Source organism: Balaenoptera borealis, assembly GCF_965194805.1.
Source record: "Balaenoptera borealis genome assembly, chromosome: 12".
Classification (NCBI taxonomy): Eukaryota; Metazoa; Chordata; class Mammalia; order Artiodactyla; family Balaenopteridae; genus Balaenoptera; species Balaenoptera borealis.
Genome location: NC_138869.1, coordinates 916,603 through 936,518, shown reverse-complemented (window position 1 = coordinate 936,518; position 19,916 = coordinate 916,603).

Here is a 19,916-nt window from a genome sequence, read left to right as displayed (position 1 = left end):
TTCCTCAATATATTCAGGAAAAAACGCATACGCCCTTTTTGGCCAAGGGCATCATTGTCAACATTTTGCCACTTTTCATGTGCTTTAAAGGCGATTCGAATCTACCTCCTGAAATCTGTTTCGTGCAATTCTGCCTTGATTTCAAATCCTCTTCTTTGCCTTCCCTCAATATATTTGTGGACGAGAGTTATCATTTATAACTCTGCAGGTTTGTGAATTGCAGTGCCCTGAACCTCCATTTTACAACTCGCTTTTTTGGGAGCTGGCCGCAAAAGCGCAGGATGGCTTCAGGCCCTGTTCTGGTTCCGGGGGGCAGGCTGAGCCTGTGGTTAATTCTTCTTCCTGATGGGAAAATAGAGTGACCTGTGCCTGTCCCGACACCAAGAGCTAGTCTCTCGTTGGTTCCCCGTCTTCCCGTTCATCCTCAGGACAAATTGCAACCTGTACGGAACAGGAGGTTAAAGGTGCTGATGCTCCAAGTAGGGAGATTGCTAGTAACGTGGCTGGAATGGCGAACCCGGGCACAAGGAGATGAGAAATGAGGTGCGTTTTAGAAACCTTTCCCCATCACACGGTGTACCATCTTTTGGGTTTCTCATGCATGTTTTCGATGTAGGAAGATGCCCTTGAACCTGGAGATTTGGGACCCATGCGATGGGTACCACGCAGTATTACTTTAAAGGGTCTGCGTTTGCTCACCCAACCTCACCAAACCTCTCAGCCCCAAGAGTGTCCACCCTTATGTCTCATCCAGCTGTGGGTCTAGATATGGTCAATCCAGGTTGCATCACAGCCCCTGAACTCATTGTGTAAGAATTTCTATCTCTTTCACTGTCGTTGTTTCATGGGTTTTTCAAAGTAATTTATTTTCATAATGGGGTTTAGCTGCTTTTCACGGCTGTGTTTATGCCGCTTTACACCCACTTGACACACTAACAGAGAGATATCAATACATAGGTTTTACGATTATTACTAGTCAGATATATTCTTGTGCGGTGAATAGGGCGTGTTGAGTCCAGTTCTCTGAGCAAGGAGTAGGTCTTGTCTACTACATATTGGGTTTATGGAACGGTATCTGAGCTAATTTGATACCCTTGTTTTATGTATCACCCCACCTCACCTTTCCCGTTAAGCAGCCATAGTCTGTTTTCTGCATGTGTGACTCTGTTCTGTTTTGTAATTCAGTTCAAGTGTAACGGTTTTTACATTCCCTCTAAAAGTGATACCTTATGAGAAGTGTCCTTTTCTGTGTGACTTATTTCACTTAGAATCGTCGTACCTAAATCCACTCATCATGCTGCTACTAACCTTATGACATTGATTTCATGGCTGAGTGATATTCCATTGTACATAAGGACCACAACTTCTTTATCCATTGTTCTCTTTCCTGGGATATTTAAGGTGGAATGAAGTGACGGTCCTTGTCAACAGAGCAGCCCTAAACTTTGGGGTGCTTGTGTCTTGCTGATTTTTCATTTTCCCAATTTATACCCCCATGAGTGGAAGTGCCCTATGCTCTCTAAGCTGTGTTTTTTAGATGTTTCAGGACTCACCGTACACTTCTCCAGAGTGGCTGTTGGCAATTTACATCCCGCCCATCAGTGTAGCAAGGCTCCCATTTCTCCATGGCCTGTCCTGCATTTCTGGTTTTGACACTTTTTTCAGCATGGCCCTTTTGACCGATGGGAAGCGAGACTTCTTTGTAGCGCTGATTTGCCTTTCCAGGTTGCTTGGTTGGCCAAAAAGGGCGTATGCGTTTTTTCCTGAATATATTCAGGAAGAAACGCATACGCCCTTTTTGGCCAAAGGCATCATTGTCAACATTTTGCCGCTTTTCATGTGCTTTAAAGGCGATTCGAATCTACCTCCTGAAATCTGTTTCGTGCAATTCTGCCTTGATTTCAAATCCTCTTCTTTGCCTTCCCTCAATATATTTGTGGACGAGAGTTATCATTTATAACTCTGCAGGTTTGTGAATTGCAGTGCCCTGAACCTCCATTTTACAACTCGCTTTTTTGGGAGCTGGCCGCAAAAGCGCAGGATGGCTTCAGGCCCTGTTCTGGTTCCGGGGGGCAGGCTGAGCCTGTGGTTCATTCTTCTTCCTGATGGGAAAATAGAGTGACCTGTGCCTGTCCCGACACCAAGAGCTAGTCTCTCGTTGGTTCCCCGTCTTCCCGTTCATCCTCAGGACAAATTGCAACCTGTACGGAACAGGAGGTTAAAGGTGCTGATGCTCCAAGTAGGGAGATTGCTAGTAACGTGGCTGGAATGGCGAACCCGGGCACAAGGAGATGAGAAATGAGGTGCGTTTTAGAAACCTTTCCCCATCACACGGTGTACCATCTTCTGGGTTTCTCATGCATGTTTTCGATGTAGGAAGATGCCCTTGAAGCTGGAGATTTGGGACCCATGCGATGGGTACCACGCAGTATTACTTTAAAGGGTCTGCGTTTGTTCACCCAACCTCACCAAACCTCTCAGCCCCAAGAGTGTCCACCCTTATGTCTCATCCAGCTGTGGGTCTAGATATGGTCAATCCAGGTTGCATCACAGCCCCTGAACGAATTGTGTAAGAATTTCTATCTCTTTCACTGTCGTTGTTTCATGGGTTTTTCAAAGTAATTTATTTTCATAATGGGGTTTAGCTGCTTTTCACGGCTGTGTTTATGCCGCTTTACACCCACTTGACACACTAACAGAGAGATATCAATACATAGGTTTTAAGATTATTACTAGTCAGATATATTCTTGTGCGGTGAATAGGGCGTGTTGAGTCCAGTTCTCTGAGCAAGGAGTAGGTCTTGTCTACTACATATTGGGTTTATGGAACGGTATCTGAGCTAATTTGATACCCTTGTTTTATGTATCACCCCACCTCACCTTTCCCGTTAAGCAGCCATAGTCTGTTTTCTGCATGTGTGACTCTGTTCTGTTTTGTAATTCAGTTCAAGTGTAACGGTTTTTACATTCCCTCTAAAAGTGATACCTTATGAGAAGTGTCCTTTTCTGTGTGACTTATTTCACTTAGAATCGTCGTACCTAAATCCACTCATCATGCTGCTACTAACCTTATGACATTGATTTCATGGCTGAGTGATATTCCATTGTACATAAGGACCACAACTTCTTTATCCATTTTTCTCTTTCCTTGGATATTTAAGGTGGAATGAAGTGGAGGTCCTTGTCAACAGAGCAGCCCTCAACTTTGGGGTGCTTGTGTCTTGCTGATTTTTCATTTTCCCAATTTATACCCCCATGAGTGGAAGTGCCCTATGCTCTCTAAGCTGTGTTTTTCAGATGTTTCAGGACACACCGTACACTTCTCCAGAGTGGCTGTTGGCAATTTACATCCCGCCCATCAGTGTAGCAAGGCTCTCATTTCTCCATGGCCTGTCCTGCATTTCTGGTTTTGACACTTTTTTCAGCATGGCCCTTTTGACCGATGGGAAGCGAGACTTCTTTGTAGCGCTGATTTGCCTTTCCAGGTTGCTTGGTTGGCCAAAAAGGGCGTATGCGTTTTTTCCTGAATATATTCAGGAAGAAACGCATACGCCCTTTTTGGCCAAAGGCATCATTGTCAACATTTTGCCGCTTTTCATGTGCTTTAAAGGCGATTCGTATCTACCTCCTGAAATCTGTTTCCTGCAATTCTGCCTTGATTTCAAATCCTCTTCTTTGCCTTCCCTCAATATATTTGTGGACGAGAGTTATCATTTATAACTCTGCAGGTTTGTGAATTGCAGTGCCCTGAACCTCCATTTTACAACTCGCTTTTTTGGGAGCTGGCCGCAAAAGCACAGGATGGCTTCAGGCCCTGTTCTGGTTCCGGGGGGCAGGCTGAGCCTGTGGTTAATTCTTCTTCCTGATGGGAAAATAGAGTGACCTGTGCCTGTCCCGACACCAAGAGCTAGTCTCTCGTTGGTTCCCCGTCTTCCCGTTCATCCTCAGGACAAATTGCAACCTGTATGGAACAGGAGGTTAAAGGTGCTGATGCTCCAAGTAGGGAGATTGCTAGTAACGCGGCTGGAATGGCGAACCCGGGCACAAGGAGATGAGAAATGAGGTGCGTTTTAGAAACCTTTCCCCATCACTCGGTGTACCATCTTCTGGGTTTCTCATGCATGTTTTCGATGTAGGAAGATGCCCTTGAACCTGGAGATTTGAGACCCATGCGATGGGTACCACGCAGTATTACTTTAAAGGGTCTGCGTTTGCTCACCCAACCTCACCAAACCTCTCAGCCCCAAGAGTGTCCACCCTTATGTCTCATCCAGCTGTGGGTCTAGATATGGTCAATCCAGGTTGCATCACAGCCCCTGAACTCATTGTGTAAGAATTTCTATCTCTTTCACTGTCGTTGTTTCATGGGTTTTTCAAAGTAATTTATTTTCATAATGGGGTTTAGCTGCTTTTCACGGCTGTGTTTATGCCGCTTTACACCCACTTGACACACTAACAGAGAGATATCAATACATAGGTTTTAAGATTATTACTAGTCAGATATATTCTTGTGCGGTGAATAGGGCGTGTTGAGTCCAGTTCTCTGAGCAAGGAGTAGGTCTTGTCTACTACATATTGGGTTTATGGAACGGTATCTGAGCTAATTTGATACCCTTGTTTTATGTATCACCCCACCTCACCTTTCCCGTTAAGCAGCCATAGTCTGTTTTCTGCATGTGTGACTCTGTTCTGTTTTGTAATTCAGTTCAAGTGTAACGGTTTTTACATTCCCTCTAAAAGTGATACCTTATGAGAAGTGTCCTTTTCTGTGTGACTTATTTCACTTAGAATCGTCGTACCTAAATCCACTCATCATGCTGCTACTAACCTTATGACATTGATTTCATGGCTGAGTGATATTCCATTGTACATAAGGACCACAACTTCTTTATCCATTTTTCTCTTTCCTTGGATATTTAAGGTGGAATGAAGTGGAGGTCCTTGTCAACAGAGCAGCCCTCAACTTTGGGGTGCTTGTGTCTTGCTGATTTTTCATTTTCCCAATTTATACCCCCATGAGTGGAAGTGCCGTATGCTCTCTAAGCTGTGTTTTTCAGATGTTTCAGGACACACCGTACACTTCTCCAGAGTGGCTGTTGGCAATTTACATCCCGCCCATCAGTGTAGCAAGGCTCTCATTTCTCCATGGCCTGTCCTGCATTTCTGGTTTTGACACTTTTTTCAGCATGGCCCTTTTGACCGATGGGAAGCGAGACTTCTTTGTAGCGCTGATTTGCCTTTCCAGGTTGCTTCGTTGGCCAAAAAGGGCGTATGCGTTTTTTCCTGAATATATTCAGGCAAAAACGCATACGCCCTTTTTGGCCAAGGGCATCATTGTCAACATTTTGCCACTTTTCATGTGCTTTAAAGGCGATTCGAATCTACCTCCTGAAATCTGTTTCGTGCAATTCTGCCTTGATTTCAAATCCTCTTCTTTGCCTTCCCTCAATATATTTGTGGACGAGAGTTATCATTTATAACTCTGCAGGTTTGTGAATTGCAGTGCCCTGAACCTCCATTTTACAACTCGCTTTTTTGGGAGCTGGCCGCAAAAGCGCAGGATGGCTTCAGGCCCTGTTCTGGTTCCGGGGGGCAGGCTGAGCCTGTGGTTCATTCTTCTTCCTGATGGGAAAATAGAGTGACCTGTGCCTGTCCCGACACCAAGAGCTAGTCTCTCGTTGGTTCCCCGTCTTCCCGTTCATCCTCAGGACAAATTGCAACCTGTACGGAACAGGAGGTTAAAGGTGCTGATGCTCCAAGTAGGGAGATTGCTAGTAACGTGGCTGGAATGGCGAACCCAGGCACAAGGAGATGAGAAATGAGGTGCGTTTTAGAAACGTTTCCCCATCACACGGTGTACCATCTTCTGGGTTTCTCATGCATGTTTTCGATGTAGGAAGATGCCCTTGAACCTGGAGATTTGGGACCCATGCGATGGGTACCATGCAGTATTACTTTAAAGGGTCTGCGTTTGCTCACCCAACCTCACCAAACCTCTCAGCCCCAAGAGTGTCCACCCTTATGTCTCATCCAGCTGTGGGTCTAGATATGGTCAATCCAGGTTGCATCACAGCCCCTGAACTCATTGTGTAAAAATTTCTATCGCTTTCACTGTCGTTGTTTCATGGGTTTTTCAAAGTAATTTATTTTCATAATGGGGTTTAGCTGCTTCTCACGGCTGTGTTTATGCCGCTTTACACCCACTTGACACACTAACAGAGAGATATCAATACATAGGTTTTACGATTATTACTAGTCAGATATATTCTTGTGCGGTGAATAGGGCGTGTTGAGTCCAGTTCTCTGAGCAAGGAGTAGGTCTTGTCTACTACATATTGGGTTTATGGAACGGTATCTGAGCTAATTTGATACCCTTGTTTTATGTATCACCCCACCTCACCTTTCCCGTTAAGCAGCCATAGTGTGTTTTCTGCATGTGTGACTCTGTTCTGTTTTGTAATTCAGTTCAAGTGTAACGGTTTTTACATTCCCTCTAAAAGTGATACCTTATGAGAAGTGTCCTTTTCTGTGTGACTTATTTCACTTAGAATCATCGTACCTAAATCCACTCATCATGCTGCTACTAACCTTATGACATTGATTTCATGGCTGAGTGATATTCCATTGTACATAAGGACCACATCTTCTTTATCCATTGTTCTCTTTCCTGGGATATTTAAGGTGGAATGAAGTGGAGGTCCTTGTCAACAGAGCAGCCCTCAACTTTGGGGTGCTTGTGTCTTGCTGATTTTTCATTTTCCCAATTTATACCCCCATGAGTGGAAGTGCCCTATGCTCTCTAAGCTGTGTTTTTCAGATGTTTCAGGACACACCGTACACTTCTCCAGAGTGGCTGTTGGCAATTTACATCCCGCCCATCAGTGTAGCAAGGCTCTCATTTCTCCATGGCCTGTCCTGCATTTCTGGTTTTGACACTTTTTTCAGCATGGCCCTTTTGACCGATGGGAAGCGAGACTTCTTTGTAGCGCTGATTTGCCTTTCCAGGTTGCTTGGTTGGCCAAAAAGGGCGTATGCGTTTTTTCCTGAATATATTCAGGAAGAAACGCATACGCCCTTTTTGGCCAAAGGCATCATTGTCAACATTTTGCCGCTTTTCATGTGCTTTAAAGGCGATTCGTATCTACCTCCTGAAATCTGTTTCGTGCAATTCTGCCTTGATTTCAAATCCTCTTCTTTGCCTTCCCTCAATATATTTGTGGACGAGAGTTATCATTTATAACTCTGCAGGTTTGTGAATTGCAGTGCCCTGAACCTCCATTTTACAACTCGCTTTTTTGGGAGCTGGCCGCAAAAGCGCAGGATGGCTTCAGGCCCTGTTCTGGTTCCGGGGGGCAGGCTGAGCCTGTGGTTAATTCTTCTTCCTGATGGGAAAATAGAGTGACCTGTGCCTGTCCCGACACCAAGAGCTAGTCTCTCGTTGGTTCCCCGTCTTCCCGTTCATCCTCAGGACAAATTGCAACCTGTACGGAACAGGAGGTTAAAGGTGCTGATGCTCCAAGTAGGGAGATTGCTAGTAACGCGGCTGGAATGGCGAACCCGGGCACAAGGAGATGAGAAATGAGGTGCGTTTTAGAAACCTTTCCCCATCACACGGTGTACCATCTTCTGGGTTTCTCATGCATGTTTTCGATGTAGGAAGATGCCCTTGAACCTGGAGATTTGGGACCCATGCGATGGGTACCACGCAGTATTACTTTAAAGGGTCTGCGTTTGCTCACCCAACCTCACCAAACCTCTCAGCCCCAAGAGTGTCCACCCTTATGTCTCATCCAGCTGTGGGTCTAGATATGGTCAATCCAGGTTGCATCACAGCCCCTGAACGAATTGTGTAAGAATTTCTATCTCTTTCACTGTCGTTGTTTCATGGGTTTTTCAAAGTAATTTATTTTCATAATGGGGTTTAGCTGCTTTTCACGGCTGTGTTTATGCCGCTTTACACCCACTTGACACACTAACAGAGAGATATCAATACATAGGTTTTACGATTATTACTAGTCAGATATATTCTTGTGCGGTGAATAGGGCGTGTTGAGTCCAGTTCTCTGAGCAAGGAGTAGGTCTTGTCTACTACATATTGGGTTTATGGAACGGTATCTGAGCTAATTTGATACCCTTGTTTTATGTATCACCCCACCTCACCTTTCCCGTTAAGCAGCCATAGTGTGTTTTCTGCATGTGTGACTCTGTTCTGTTTTGTAATTCAGTTCAAGTGTAACGGTTTTTACATTCCCTCTAAAAGTGATACCTTATGAGAAGTGTCCTTTTCTGTGTGACTTATTTCACTTAGAATCGTCGTACCTAAATCCACTCATCATGCTGCTACTAACCTTATGACATTGATTTCATGGCTGAGTGATATTCCAGTGTACATAAGGACCACAACTTCTTTATCCATTTTTCTCTTTCCTTGGATATTTAAGGTGGAATGAAGTGGAGGTCCTTGTCAACAGAGCAGCCCTCAACTTTGGGGTGCTTGTGTCTTGCTGATTTTTCATTTTCCCAATTTATACCCCCATGAGTGGAAGTGCCCTATGCTCTCTAAGCTGTGTTTTTCAGATGTTTCAGGACACACCGTACACTTCTCCAGAGTGGCTGTTGGCAATTTACATCCCGCCCATCAGTGTAGCAAGGCTCTCATTTCTCCATGGCCTGTCCTGCATTTCTGGTTTTGACATATTTTTCAGCATGGCCCTTTTGACCGATGGGAAGTGAGACTTCTTTGTAGCGCTGATTTGCCTTTCCAGGTTGCTTGGTTGGCCAAAAAGGGCGTATGCGTTTTTTCCTGAATATATTCAGGAAAAAACGCATACGCCCTTTTTGGCCAAGGGCATCATTGTCAACATTTTGCCACTTTTCATGTGCTTTAAAGGCGATTCGAATCTACCTCCTGAAATCTGTTTCGTGCAATTCTGCCTTGATTTCAAATCCTCTTCTTTGCCTTCCCTCAATATATTTGTGGACGAGAGTTATCATTTATAACTCTGCAGGTTTGTGAATTGCAGTGCCCTGAACCTCCACTTTACAACTCGCTTTTTTGGGAGCTGGCCGCAAAAGCGCAGGATGGCTTCAGGCCCTGTTCTGGTTCCGGGGGGCAGGCTGAGCCTGTGGTTAATTCTTCTTCCTGATGGGAAAATAGAGTGACCTGTGCCTGTCCCGACACCAAGAGCTAGTCTCTCGTTGGTTCCCCGTCTTCCCGTTCATCCTCAGGACAAATTGCAACCTGTACGGAACAGGAGGTTAACGGTGCTGATGCTCCAAGTAGGGAGATTGCTAGTAACGTGGCTGGAATGGCGAACCCGGGCACAAGGAGATGAGAAATGAGGTGCGTTTTAGAAACCTTTCCCCATCACACGGTGTACCATCTTCTGGGTTTCTCATGCATGTTTTCGATGTAGGAAGATGCCCTTGAACCTGGTGATTTGGGACCCATGCGATGGGTACCACGCAGTATTACTTTAAAGGGTCTGCGTTTGCTCACCCAACCTCACCAAACCTCTCAGCCCCAAGAGTGTCCACCCTTATGTCTCATCCAGCTGTGGGTCTAGATATGGTCAATCCAGGTTGCATCACAGCCCCTGAACGAATTGTGTAAGAATTTCTATCTCTTTCACTGTCGTTGTTTCATGGGTTTTTCAAAGTAATTTATTTTCATAATGGGGTTTAGCTGCTTCTCACGGCTGTGTTTATGCCGCTTTACACCCACTTGACACACTAACAGAGAGATATCAATACATAGGTTTTACGATTATTACTAGTCAGATATATTCTTGTGCGGTGAATAGGGCGTGTTGAGTCCAGTTCTCTGAGCAAGGAGTAGGTCTTGTCTACTACATATTGGGTTTATGGAACGGTATCTGAGCTAATTTGATACCCTTGTTTTATGTATCACCCCACCTCACCTTTCCCGTTAAGCAGCCATAGTCTGTTTTCTGCATGTGTGACTCTGTTCTGTTTTGTAATTCAGTTCAAGTGTAACGGTTTTTACATTCCCTCTAAAAGTGATACCTTATGAGAAGTGTCCTTTTCTGTGTGACTTATTTCACTTAGAATCGTCGTACCTAAATCCACTCATCATGCTGCTACTAACCTTATGACATTGATTTCATGGCTGAGTGATATTCCATTGTACATAAGGACCACAACTTCTTTATCCATTGTTCTCTTTCCTGGGATATTTAAGGTGGAATGAAGTGGCGGTCCTTGTCAACAGAGCAGCCCTAAACTTTGGGGTGCTTGTGTCTTGCTGATTTTTCATTTTCCCAATTTATACCCCCATGAGTGGAAGTGCCCTATGCTCTCTAAGCTGTGTTTTTTAGATGTTTCAGGACTCACCGTACACTTCTCCAGAGTGGCTGTTGGCAATTTACATCCCGCCCATCAGTGTAGCAAGGCTCCCATTTCTCCATGGCCTGTCCTGCATTTCTGGTTTTGACACTTTTTTCAGCATGGCCCTTTTGACCGATGGGAAGCGAGACTTCTTTGTAGCGCTGATTTGCCTTTCCAGGTTGCTTGGTTGGCCAAAAAGGGCGTATGCGTTTTTTCCTGAATATATTCAGGAAAAAACGCATACGCCCTTTTTGGCCAAGGGCATCATTGTCAACGTTTTGCCGCTTTTCATGTGCTTTAAAGGCGATTCGAATCTACCTCCTGAAATCTGTTTCGTGCAATTCTGCCTTGATTTCAAATCCTCTTCTTTGTCTTCCCTCAATATATTTGTGGACGAGAGTTATCATTTATAACTCTGCAGGTTTGTGAATTGCAGTGCCCTGAACCTCCATTTTACAACTCGCTTTTTTGGGAGCTGGCCGCAAAAGCGCAGGATGGCTTCAGGCCCTGTTCTGGTTCCGGGGGGCAGGCTGAGCCTGTGGTTCATTCTTCTTCCTGATGGGAAAATAGAGTGACCTGTGCCTGTCCCGACACCAAGAGCTAGTCTCTCGTTGGTTCCCCGTCTTCCCGTTCATCCTCAGGACAAATTGCAACCTGTACGGAACAGGAGGTTAAAGGTGCTGATGCTCCAAGTAGGGAGATTGCTAGTAACGCGGCTGGAATGGCGAACCCGGGCACAAGGAGATGAGAAATGAGGTGCGTTTTAGAAACCTTTCCCCATCACACGGTGTACCATCTTCTGGGTTTCTCATGCATGTTTTCGATGTAGGAAGATGCCCTTGAAGCTGGAGATTTGGGACCCATGCGATGGGTACCACGCAGTATTACTTTAAAGGGTCTGCGTTTGTTCACCCAACCTCACCAAACCTCTCAGCCCCAAGAGTGTCCACCCTTATGTCTCATCCAGCTGTGGGTCTAGATATGGTCAATCCAGGTTGCATCACAGCCCCTGAACGAATTGTGTAAGAATTTCTATCTCTTTCACTGTCGTTGTTTCATGGGTTTTTCAAAGTAATTTATTTTCATAATGGGGTTTAGCTGCTTTTCACGGCTGTGTTTATGCCGCTTTACACCCACTTGACACACTAACAGAGAGATATCAATACATAGGTTTTAAGATTATTACTAGTCAGATATATTCTTGTGCGGTGAATAGGGCGTGTTGAGTCCAGTTCTCTGAGCAAGGAGTAGGTCTTGTCTACTACATATTGGGTTTATGGAACGGTATCTGAGCTAATTTGATACCCTTGTTTTATGTATCACCCCACCTCACCTTTCCCGTTAAGCAGCCATAGTCTGTTTTCTGCATGTGTGACTCTGTTCTGTTTTGTAATTCAGTTCAAGTGTAACGGTTTTTACATTCCCTCTAAAAGTGATACCTTATGAGAAGTGTCCTTTTCTGTGTGACTTATTTCACTTAGAATCGTCGTACCTAAATCCACTCATCATGCTGCTACTAACCTTATGACATTGATTTCATGGCTGAGTGATATTCCATTGTACATAAGGACCACAACTTCTTTATCCATTTTTCTCTTTCCTGGGATATTTAAGGTGGAATGAAGTGGAGGTCCTTGTCAACAGAGCAGCCCTCAACTTTGGGGTGCTTGTGTCTTGCTGATTTTTCATTTTCCCAATTTATACCCCCATGAGTGGAAGTGCCCTATGCTCTCTAAGCTGTGTTTTTCAGATGTTTCAGGACACACCGTACACTTCTCCAGAGTGGCTGTTGGCAATTTACATCCCGCCCATCAGTGTAGCAAGGCTCTCATTTCTCCATGGCCTGTCCTGCATTTCTGGTTTTGACATATTTTTCAGCATGGCCCTTTTGACCGATGGGAAGTGAGACTTCTTTGTAGCGCTGATTTGCCTTTCCAGGTTGCTTGGTTGGCCAAAAAGGGCGTATGCGTTTTTTCCTCAATATATTCAGGAAAAAACGCATACGCCCTTTTTGGCCAAGGGCATCATTGTCAACATTTTGCCACTTTTCATGTGCTTTAAAGGCGATTCGAATCTACCTCCTGAAATCTGTTTCGTGCAATTCTGCCTTGATTTCAAATCCTCTTCTTTGCCTTCCCTCAATATATTTGTGGACGAGAGTTATCATTTATAACTCTGCAGGTTTGTGAATTGCAGTGCCCTGAACCTCCATTTTACAACTCGCTTTTTTGGGAGCTGGCCGCAAAAGCGCAGGATGGCTTCAGGCCCTGTTCTGGTTCCGGGGGGCAGGCTGAGCCTGTGGTTAATTCTTCTTCCTGATGGGAAAATAGAGTGACCTGTGCCTGTCCCGACACCAAGAGCTAGTCTCTCGTTGGTTCCCCGTCTTCCCGTTCATCCTCAGGACAAATTGCAACCTGTACGGAACAGGAGGTTAAAGGTGCTGATGCTCCAAGTAGGGAGATTGCTAGTAACGTGGCTGGAATGGCGAACCCGGGCACAAGGAGATGAGAAATGAGGTGCGTTTTAGAAACCTTTCCCCATCACACGGTGTACCATCTTTTGGGTTTCTCATGCATGTTTTCGATGTAGGAAGATGCCCTTGAACCTGGAGATTTGGGACCCATGCGATGGGTACCACGCAGTATTACTTTAAAGGGTCTGCGTTTGCTCACCCAACCTCACCAAACCTCTCAGCCCCAAGAGTGTCCACCCTTATGTCTCATCCAGCTGTGGGTCTAGATATGGTCAATCCAGGTTGCATCACAGCCCCTGAACTCATTGTGTAAGAATTTCTATCTCTTTCACTGTCGTTGTTTCATGGGTTTTTCAAAGTAATTTATTTTCATAATGGGGTTTAGCTGCTTTTCACGGCTGTGTTTATGCCGCTTTACACCCACTTGACACACTAACAGAGAGATATCAATACATAGGTTTTACGATTATTACTAGTCAGATATATTCTTGTGCGGTGAATAGGGCGTGTTGAGTCCAGTTCTCTGAGCAAGGAGTAGGTCTTGTCTACTACATATTGGGTTTATGGAACGGTATCTGAGCTAATTTGATACCCTTGTTTTATGTATCACCCCACCTCACCTTTCCCGTTAAGCAGCCATAGTCTGTTTTCTGCATGTGTGACTCTGTTCTGTTTTGTAATTCAGTTCAAGTGTAACGGTTTTTACATTCCCTCTAAAAGTGATACCTTATGAGAAGTGTCCTTTTCTGTGTGACTTATTTCACTTAGAATCGTCGTACCTAAATCCACTCATCATGCTGCTACTAACCTTATGACATTGATTTCATGGCTGAGTGATATTCCATTGTACATAAGGACCACAACTTCTTTATCCATTGTTCTCTTTCCTGGGATATTTAAGGTGGAATGAAGTGACGGTCCTTGTCAACAGAGCAGCCCTAAACTTTGGGGTGCTTGTGTCTTGCTGATTTTTCATTTTCCCAATTTATACCCCCATGAGTGGAAGTGCCCTATGCTCTCTAAGCTGTGTTTTTTAGATGTTTCAGGACTCACCGTACACTTCTCCAGAGTGGCTGTTGGCAATTTACATCCCGCCCATCAGTGTAGCAAGGCTCCCATTTCTCCATGGCCTGTCCTGCATTTCTGGTTTTGACACTTTTTTCAGCATGGCCCTTTTGACCGATGGGAAGCGAGACTTCTTTGTAGCGCTGATTTGCCTTTCCAGGTTGCTTGGTTGGCCAAAAAGGGCGTATGCGTTTTTTCCTGAATATATTCAGGAAGAAACGCATACGCCCTTTTTGGCCAAAGGCATCATTGTCAACATTTTGCCGCTTTTCATGTGCTTTAAAGGCGATTCGAATCTACCTCCTGAAATCTGTTTCGTGCAATTCTGCCTTGATTTCAAATCCTCTTCTTTGCCTTCCCTCAATATATTTGTGGACGAGAGTTATCATTTATAACTCTGCAGGTTTGTGAATTGCAGTGCCCTGAACCTCCATTTTACAACTCGCTTTTTTGGGAGCTGGCCGCAAAAGCGCAGGATGGCTTCAGGCCCTGTTCTGGTTCCGGGGGGCAGGCTGAGCCTGTGGTTCATTCTTCTTCCTGATGGGAAAATAGAGTGACCTGTGCCTGTCCCGACACCAAGAGCTAGTCTCTCGTTGGTTCCCCGTCTTCCCGTTCATCCTCAGGACAAATTGCAACCTGTACGGAACAGGAGGTTAAAGGTGCTGATGCTCCAAGTAGGGAGATTGCTAGTAACGTGGCTGGAATGGCGAACCCGGGCACAAGGAGATGAGAAATGAGGTGCGTTTTAGAAACCTTTCCCCATCACACGGTGTACCATCTTCTGGGTTTCTCATGCATGTTTTCGATGTAGGAAGATGCCCTTGAAGCTGGAGATTTGGGACCCATGCGATGGGTACCACGCAGTATTACTTTAAAGGGTCTGCGTTTGTTCACCCAACCTCACCAAACCTCTCAGCCCCAAGAGTGTCCACCCTTATGTCTCATCCAGCTGTGGGTCTAGATATGGTCAATCCAGGTTGCATCACAGCCCCTGAACGAATTGTGTAAGAATTTCTATCTCTTTCACTGTCGTTGTTTCATGGGTTTTTCAAAGTAATTTATTTTCATAATGGGGTTTAGCTGCTTTTCACGGCTGTGTTTATGCCGCTTTACACCCACTTGACACACTAACAGAGAGATATCAATACATAGGTTTTAAGATTATTACTAGTCAGATATATTCTTGTGCGGTGAATAGGGCGTGTTGAGTCCAGTTCTCTGAGCAAGGAGTAGGTCTTGTCTACTACATATTGGGTTTATGGAACGGTATCTGAGCTAATTTGATACCCTTGTTTTATGTATCACCCCACCTCACCTTTCCCGTTAAGCAGCCATAGTCTGTTTTCTGCATGTGTGACTCTGTTCTGTTTTGTAATTCAGTTCAAGTGTAACGGTTTTTACATTCCCTCTAAAAGTGATACCTTATGAGAAGTGTCCTTTTCTGTGTGACTTATTTCACTTAGAATCGTCGTACCTAAATCCACTCATCATGCTGCTACTAACCTTATGACATTGATTTCATGGCTGAGTGATATTCCATTGTACATAAGGACCACAACTTCTTTATCCATTTTTCTCTTTCCTTGGATATTTAAGGTGGAATGAAGTGGAGGTCCTTGTCAACAGAGCAGCCCTCAACTTTGGGGTGCTTGTGTCTTGCTGATTTTTCATTTTCCCAATTTATACCCCCATGAGTGGAAGTGCCCTATGCTCTCTAAGCTGTGTTTTTCAGATGTTTCAGGACACACCGTACACTTCTCCAGAGTGGCTGTTGGCAATTTACATCCCGCCCATCAGTGTAGCAAGGCTCTCATTTCTCCATGGCCTGTCCTGCATTTCTGGTTTTGACACTTTTTTCAGCATGGCCCTTTTGACCGATGGGAAGCGAGACTTCTTTGTAGCGCTGATTTGCCTTTCCAGGTTGCTTGGTTGGCCAAAAAGGGCGTATGCGTTTTTTCCTGAATATATTCAGGAAGAAACGCATACGCCCTTTTTGGCCAAAGGCATCATTGTCAACATTTTGCCGCTTTTCATGTGCTTTAAAGGCGATTCGTATCTACCTCCTGAAATCTGTTTCCTGCAATTCTGCCTTGATTTCAAATCCTCTTCTTTGCCTTCCCTCAATATATTTGTGGACGAGAGTTATCATTTATAACTCTGCAGGTTTGTGAATTGCAGTGCCCTGAACCTCCATTTTACAACTCGCTTTTTTGGGAGCTGGCCGCAAAAGCACAGGATGGCTTCAGGCCCTGTTCTGGTTCCGGGGGGCAGGCTGAGCCTGTGGTTAATTCTTCTTCCTGATGGGAAAATAGAGTGACCTGTGCCTGTCCCGACACCAAGAGCTAGTCTCTCGTTGGTTCCCCGTCTTCCCGTTCATCCTCAGGACAAATTGCAACCTGTATGGAACAGGAGGTTAAAGGTGCTGATGCTCCAAGTAGGGAGATTGCTAGTAACGCGGCTGGAATGGCGAACCCGGGCACAAGGAGATGAGAAATGAGGTGCGTTTTAGAAACCTTTCCCCATCACTCGGTGTACCATCTTCTGGGTTTCTCATGCATGTTTTCGATGTAGGAAGATGCCCTTGAACCTGGAGATTTGAGACCCATGCGATGGGTACCACGCAGTATTACTTTAAAGGGTCTGCGTTTGCTCACCCAACCTCACCAAACCTCTCAGCCCCAAGAGTGTCCACCCTTATGTCTCATCCAGCTGTGGGTCTAGATATGGTCAATCCAGGTTGCATCACAGCCCCTGAACTCATTGTGTAAGAATTTCTATCTCTTTCACTGTCGTTGTTTCATGGGTTTTTCAAAGTAATTTATTTTCATAATGGGGTTTAGCTGCTTTTCACGGCTGTGTTTATGCCGCTTTACACCCACTTGACACACTAACAGAGAGATATCAATACATAGGTTTTAAGATTATTACTAGTCAGATATATTCTTGTGCGGTGAATAGGGCGTGTTGAGTCCAGTTCTCTGAGCAAGGAGTAGGTCTTGTCTACTACATATTGGGTTTATGGAACGGTATCTGAGCTAATTTGATACCCTTGTTTTATGTATCACCCCACCTCACCTTTCCCGTTAAGCAGCCATAGTCTGTTTTCTGCATGTGTGACTCTGTTCTGTTTTGTAATTCAGTTCAAGTGTAACGGTTTTTACATTCCCTCTAAAAGTGATACCTTATGAGAAGTGTCCTTTTCTGTGTGACTTATTTCACTTAGAATCGTCGTACCTAAATCCACTCATCATGCTGCTACTAACCTTATGACATTGATTTCATGGCTGAGTGATATTCCATTGTACATAAGGACCACAACTTCTTTATCCATTGTTCTCTTTCCTGGGATATTTAAGGTGGAATGAAGTGGAGGTCCTTGTCAACAGAGCAGCCCTCAACTTTGGGGTGCTTGTGTCTTGCTGATTTTTCATTTTCCCAATTTATACCCCCATGAGTGGAAGTGCCGTATGCTCTCTAAGCTGTGTTTTTCAGATGTTTCAGGACACACCGTACACTTCTCCAGAGTGGCTGTTGGCAATTTACATCCCGCCCATCAGTGTAGCAAGGCTCTCATTTCTCCATGGCCTGTCCTGCATTTCTGGTTTTGACACTTTTTTCAGCATGGCCCTTTTGACCGATGGGAAGCGAGACTTCTTTGTAGCGCTGATTTGCCTTTCCAGGTTGCTTCGTTGGCCAAAAAGGGCGTATGCGTTTTTTCCTGAATATATTCAGGCAAAAACGCATACGCCCTTTTTGGCCAAGGGCATCATTGTCAACATTTTGCCACTTTTCATGTGCTTTAAAGGCGATTCGAATCTACCTCCTGAAATCTGTTTCGTGCAATTCTGCCTTGATTTCAAATCCTCTTCTTTGCCTTCCCTCAATATATTTGTGGACGAGAGTTATCATTTATAACTCTGCAGGTTTGTGAATTGCAGTGCCCTGAACCTCCATTTTACAACTCGCTTTTTTGGGAGCTGGCCGCAAAAGCGCAGGATGGCTTCAGGCCCTGTTCTGGTTCCGGGGGGCAGGCTGAGCCTGTGGTTCATTCTTCTTCCTGATGGGAAAATAGAGTGACCTGTGCCTGTCCCGACACCAAGAGCTAGTCTCTCGTTGGTTCCCCGTCTTCCCGTTCATCCTCAGGACAAATTGCAACCTGTACGGAACAGGAGGTTAAAGGTGCTGATGCTCCAAGTAGGGAGATTGCTAGTAACGTGGCTGGAATGGCGAACCCAGGCACAAGGAGATGAGAAATGAGGTGCGTTTTAGAAACGTTTCCCCATCACACGGTGTACCATCTTCTGGGTTTCTCATGCATGTTTTCGATGTAGGAAGATGCCCTTGAACCTGGAGATTTGGGACCCATGCGATGGGTACCATGCAGTATTACTTTAAAGGGTCTGCGTTTGCTCACCCAACCTCACCAAACCTCTCAGCCCCAAGAGTGTCCACCCTTATGTCTCATCCAGCTGTGGGTCTAGATATGGTCAATCCAGGTTGCATCACAGCCCCTGAACTCATTGTGTAAAAATTTCTATCGCTTTCACTGTCGTTGTTTCATGGGTTTTTCAAAGTAATTTATTTTCATAATGGGGTTTAGCTGCTTCTCACGGCTGTGTTTATGCCGCTTTACACCCACTTGACACACTAACAGAGAGATATCAATACATAGGTTTTACGATTATTACTAGTCAGATATATTCTTGTGCGGTGAATAGGGCGTGTTGAGTCCAGTTCTCTGAGCAAGGAGTAGGTCTTGTCTACTACATATTGGGTTTATGGAACGGTATCTGAGCTAATTTGATACCCTTGTTTTATGTATCACCCCACCTCACCTTTCCCGTTAAGCAGCCATAGTGTGTTTTCTGCATGTGTGACTCTGTTCTGTTTTGTAATTCAGTTCAAGTGTAACGGTTTTTACATTCCCTCTAAAAGTGATACCTTATGAGAAGTGTCCTTTTCTGTGTGACTTATTTCACTTAGAATCGTCGTACCTAAATCCACTCATCATGCTGCTACTAACCTTATGACATTGATTTCATGGCTGAGTGATATTCCATTGTACATAAGGACCACATCTTCTTTATCCATTGTTCTCTTTCCTGGGATATTTAAGGTGGAATGAAGTGGAGGTCCTTGTCAACAGAGCAGCCCTCAACTTTGGGGTGCTTGTGTCTTGCTGATTTTTCATTTTCCCAATTTATACCCCCATGAGTGGAAGTGCCCTATGCTCTCTAAGCTGTGTTTTTCAGATGTTTCAGGACACACCGTACACTTCTCCAGAGTGGCTGTTGGCAATTTACATCCCGCCCATCAGTGTAGCAAGGCTCTCATTTCTCCATGGCCTGTCCTGCATTTCTGGTTTTGACACTTTTTTCAGCATGGCCCTTTTGACCGATGGGAAGCGAGACTTCTTTGTAGCGCTGATTTGCCTTTCCAGGTTGCTTGGTTGGCCAAAAAGGGCGTATGCGTTTTTTCCTGAATATATTCAGGAAGAAACGCATACGCCCTTTTTGGCCAAAGGCATCATTGTCAACATTTTGCCGCTTTTCATGTGCTTTAAAGGCGATTCGTATCTACCTCCTGAAATCTGTTTCGTGCAATTCTGCCTTGATTTCAAATCCTCTTCTTTGCCTTCCCTCAATATATTTGTGGACGAGAGTTATCATTTATAACTCTGCAGGTTTGTGAATTGCAGTGCCCTGAACCTCCATTTTACAACTCGCTTTTTTGGGAGCTGGCCGCAAAAGCGCAGGATGGCTTCAGGCCCTGTTCTGGTTCCGGGGGGCAGGCTGAGCCTGTGGTTAATTCTTCTTCCTGATGGGAAAATAGAGTGACCTGTGCCTGTCCCGACACCAAGAGCTAGTCTCTCGTTGGTTCCCCGTCTTCCCGTTCATCCTCAGGACAAATTGCAACCTGTACGGAACAGGAGGTTAAAGGTGCTGATGCTCCAAGTAGGGAGATTGCTAGTAACGCGGCTGGAATGGCGAACCCGGGCACAAGGAGATGAGAAATGAGGTGCGTTTTAGAA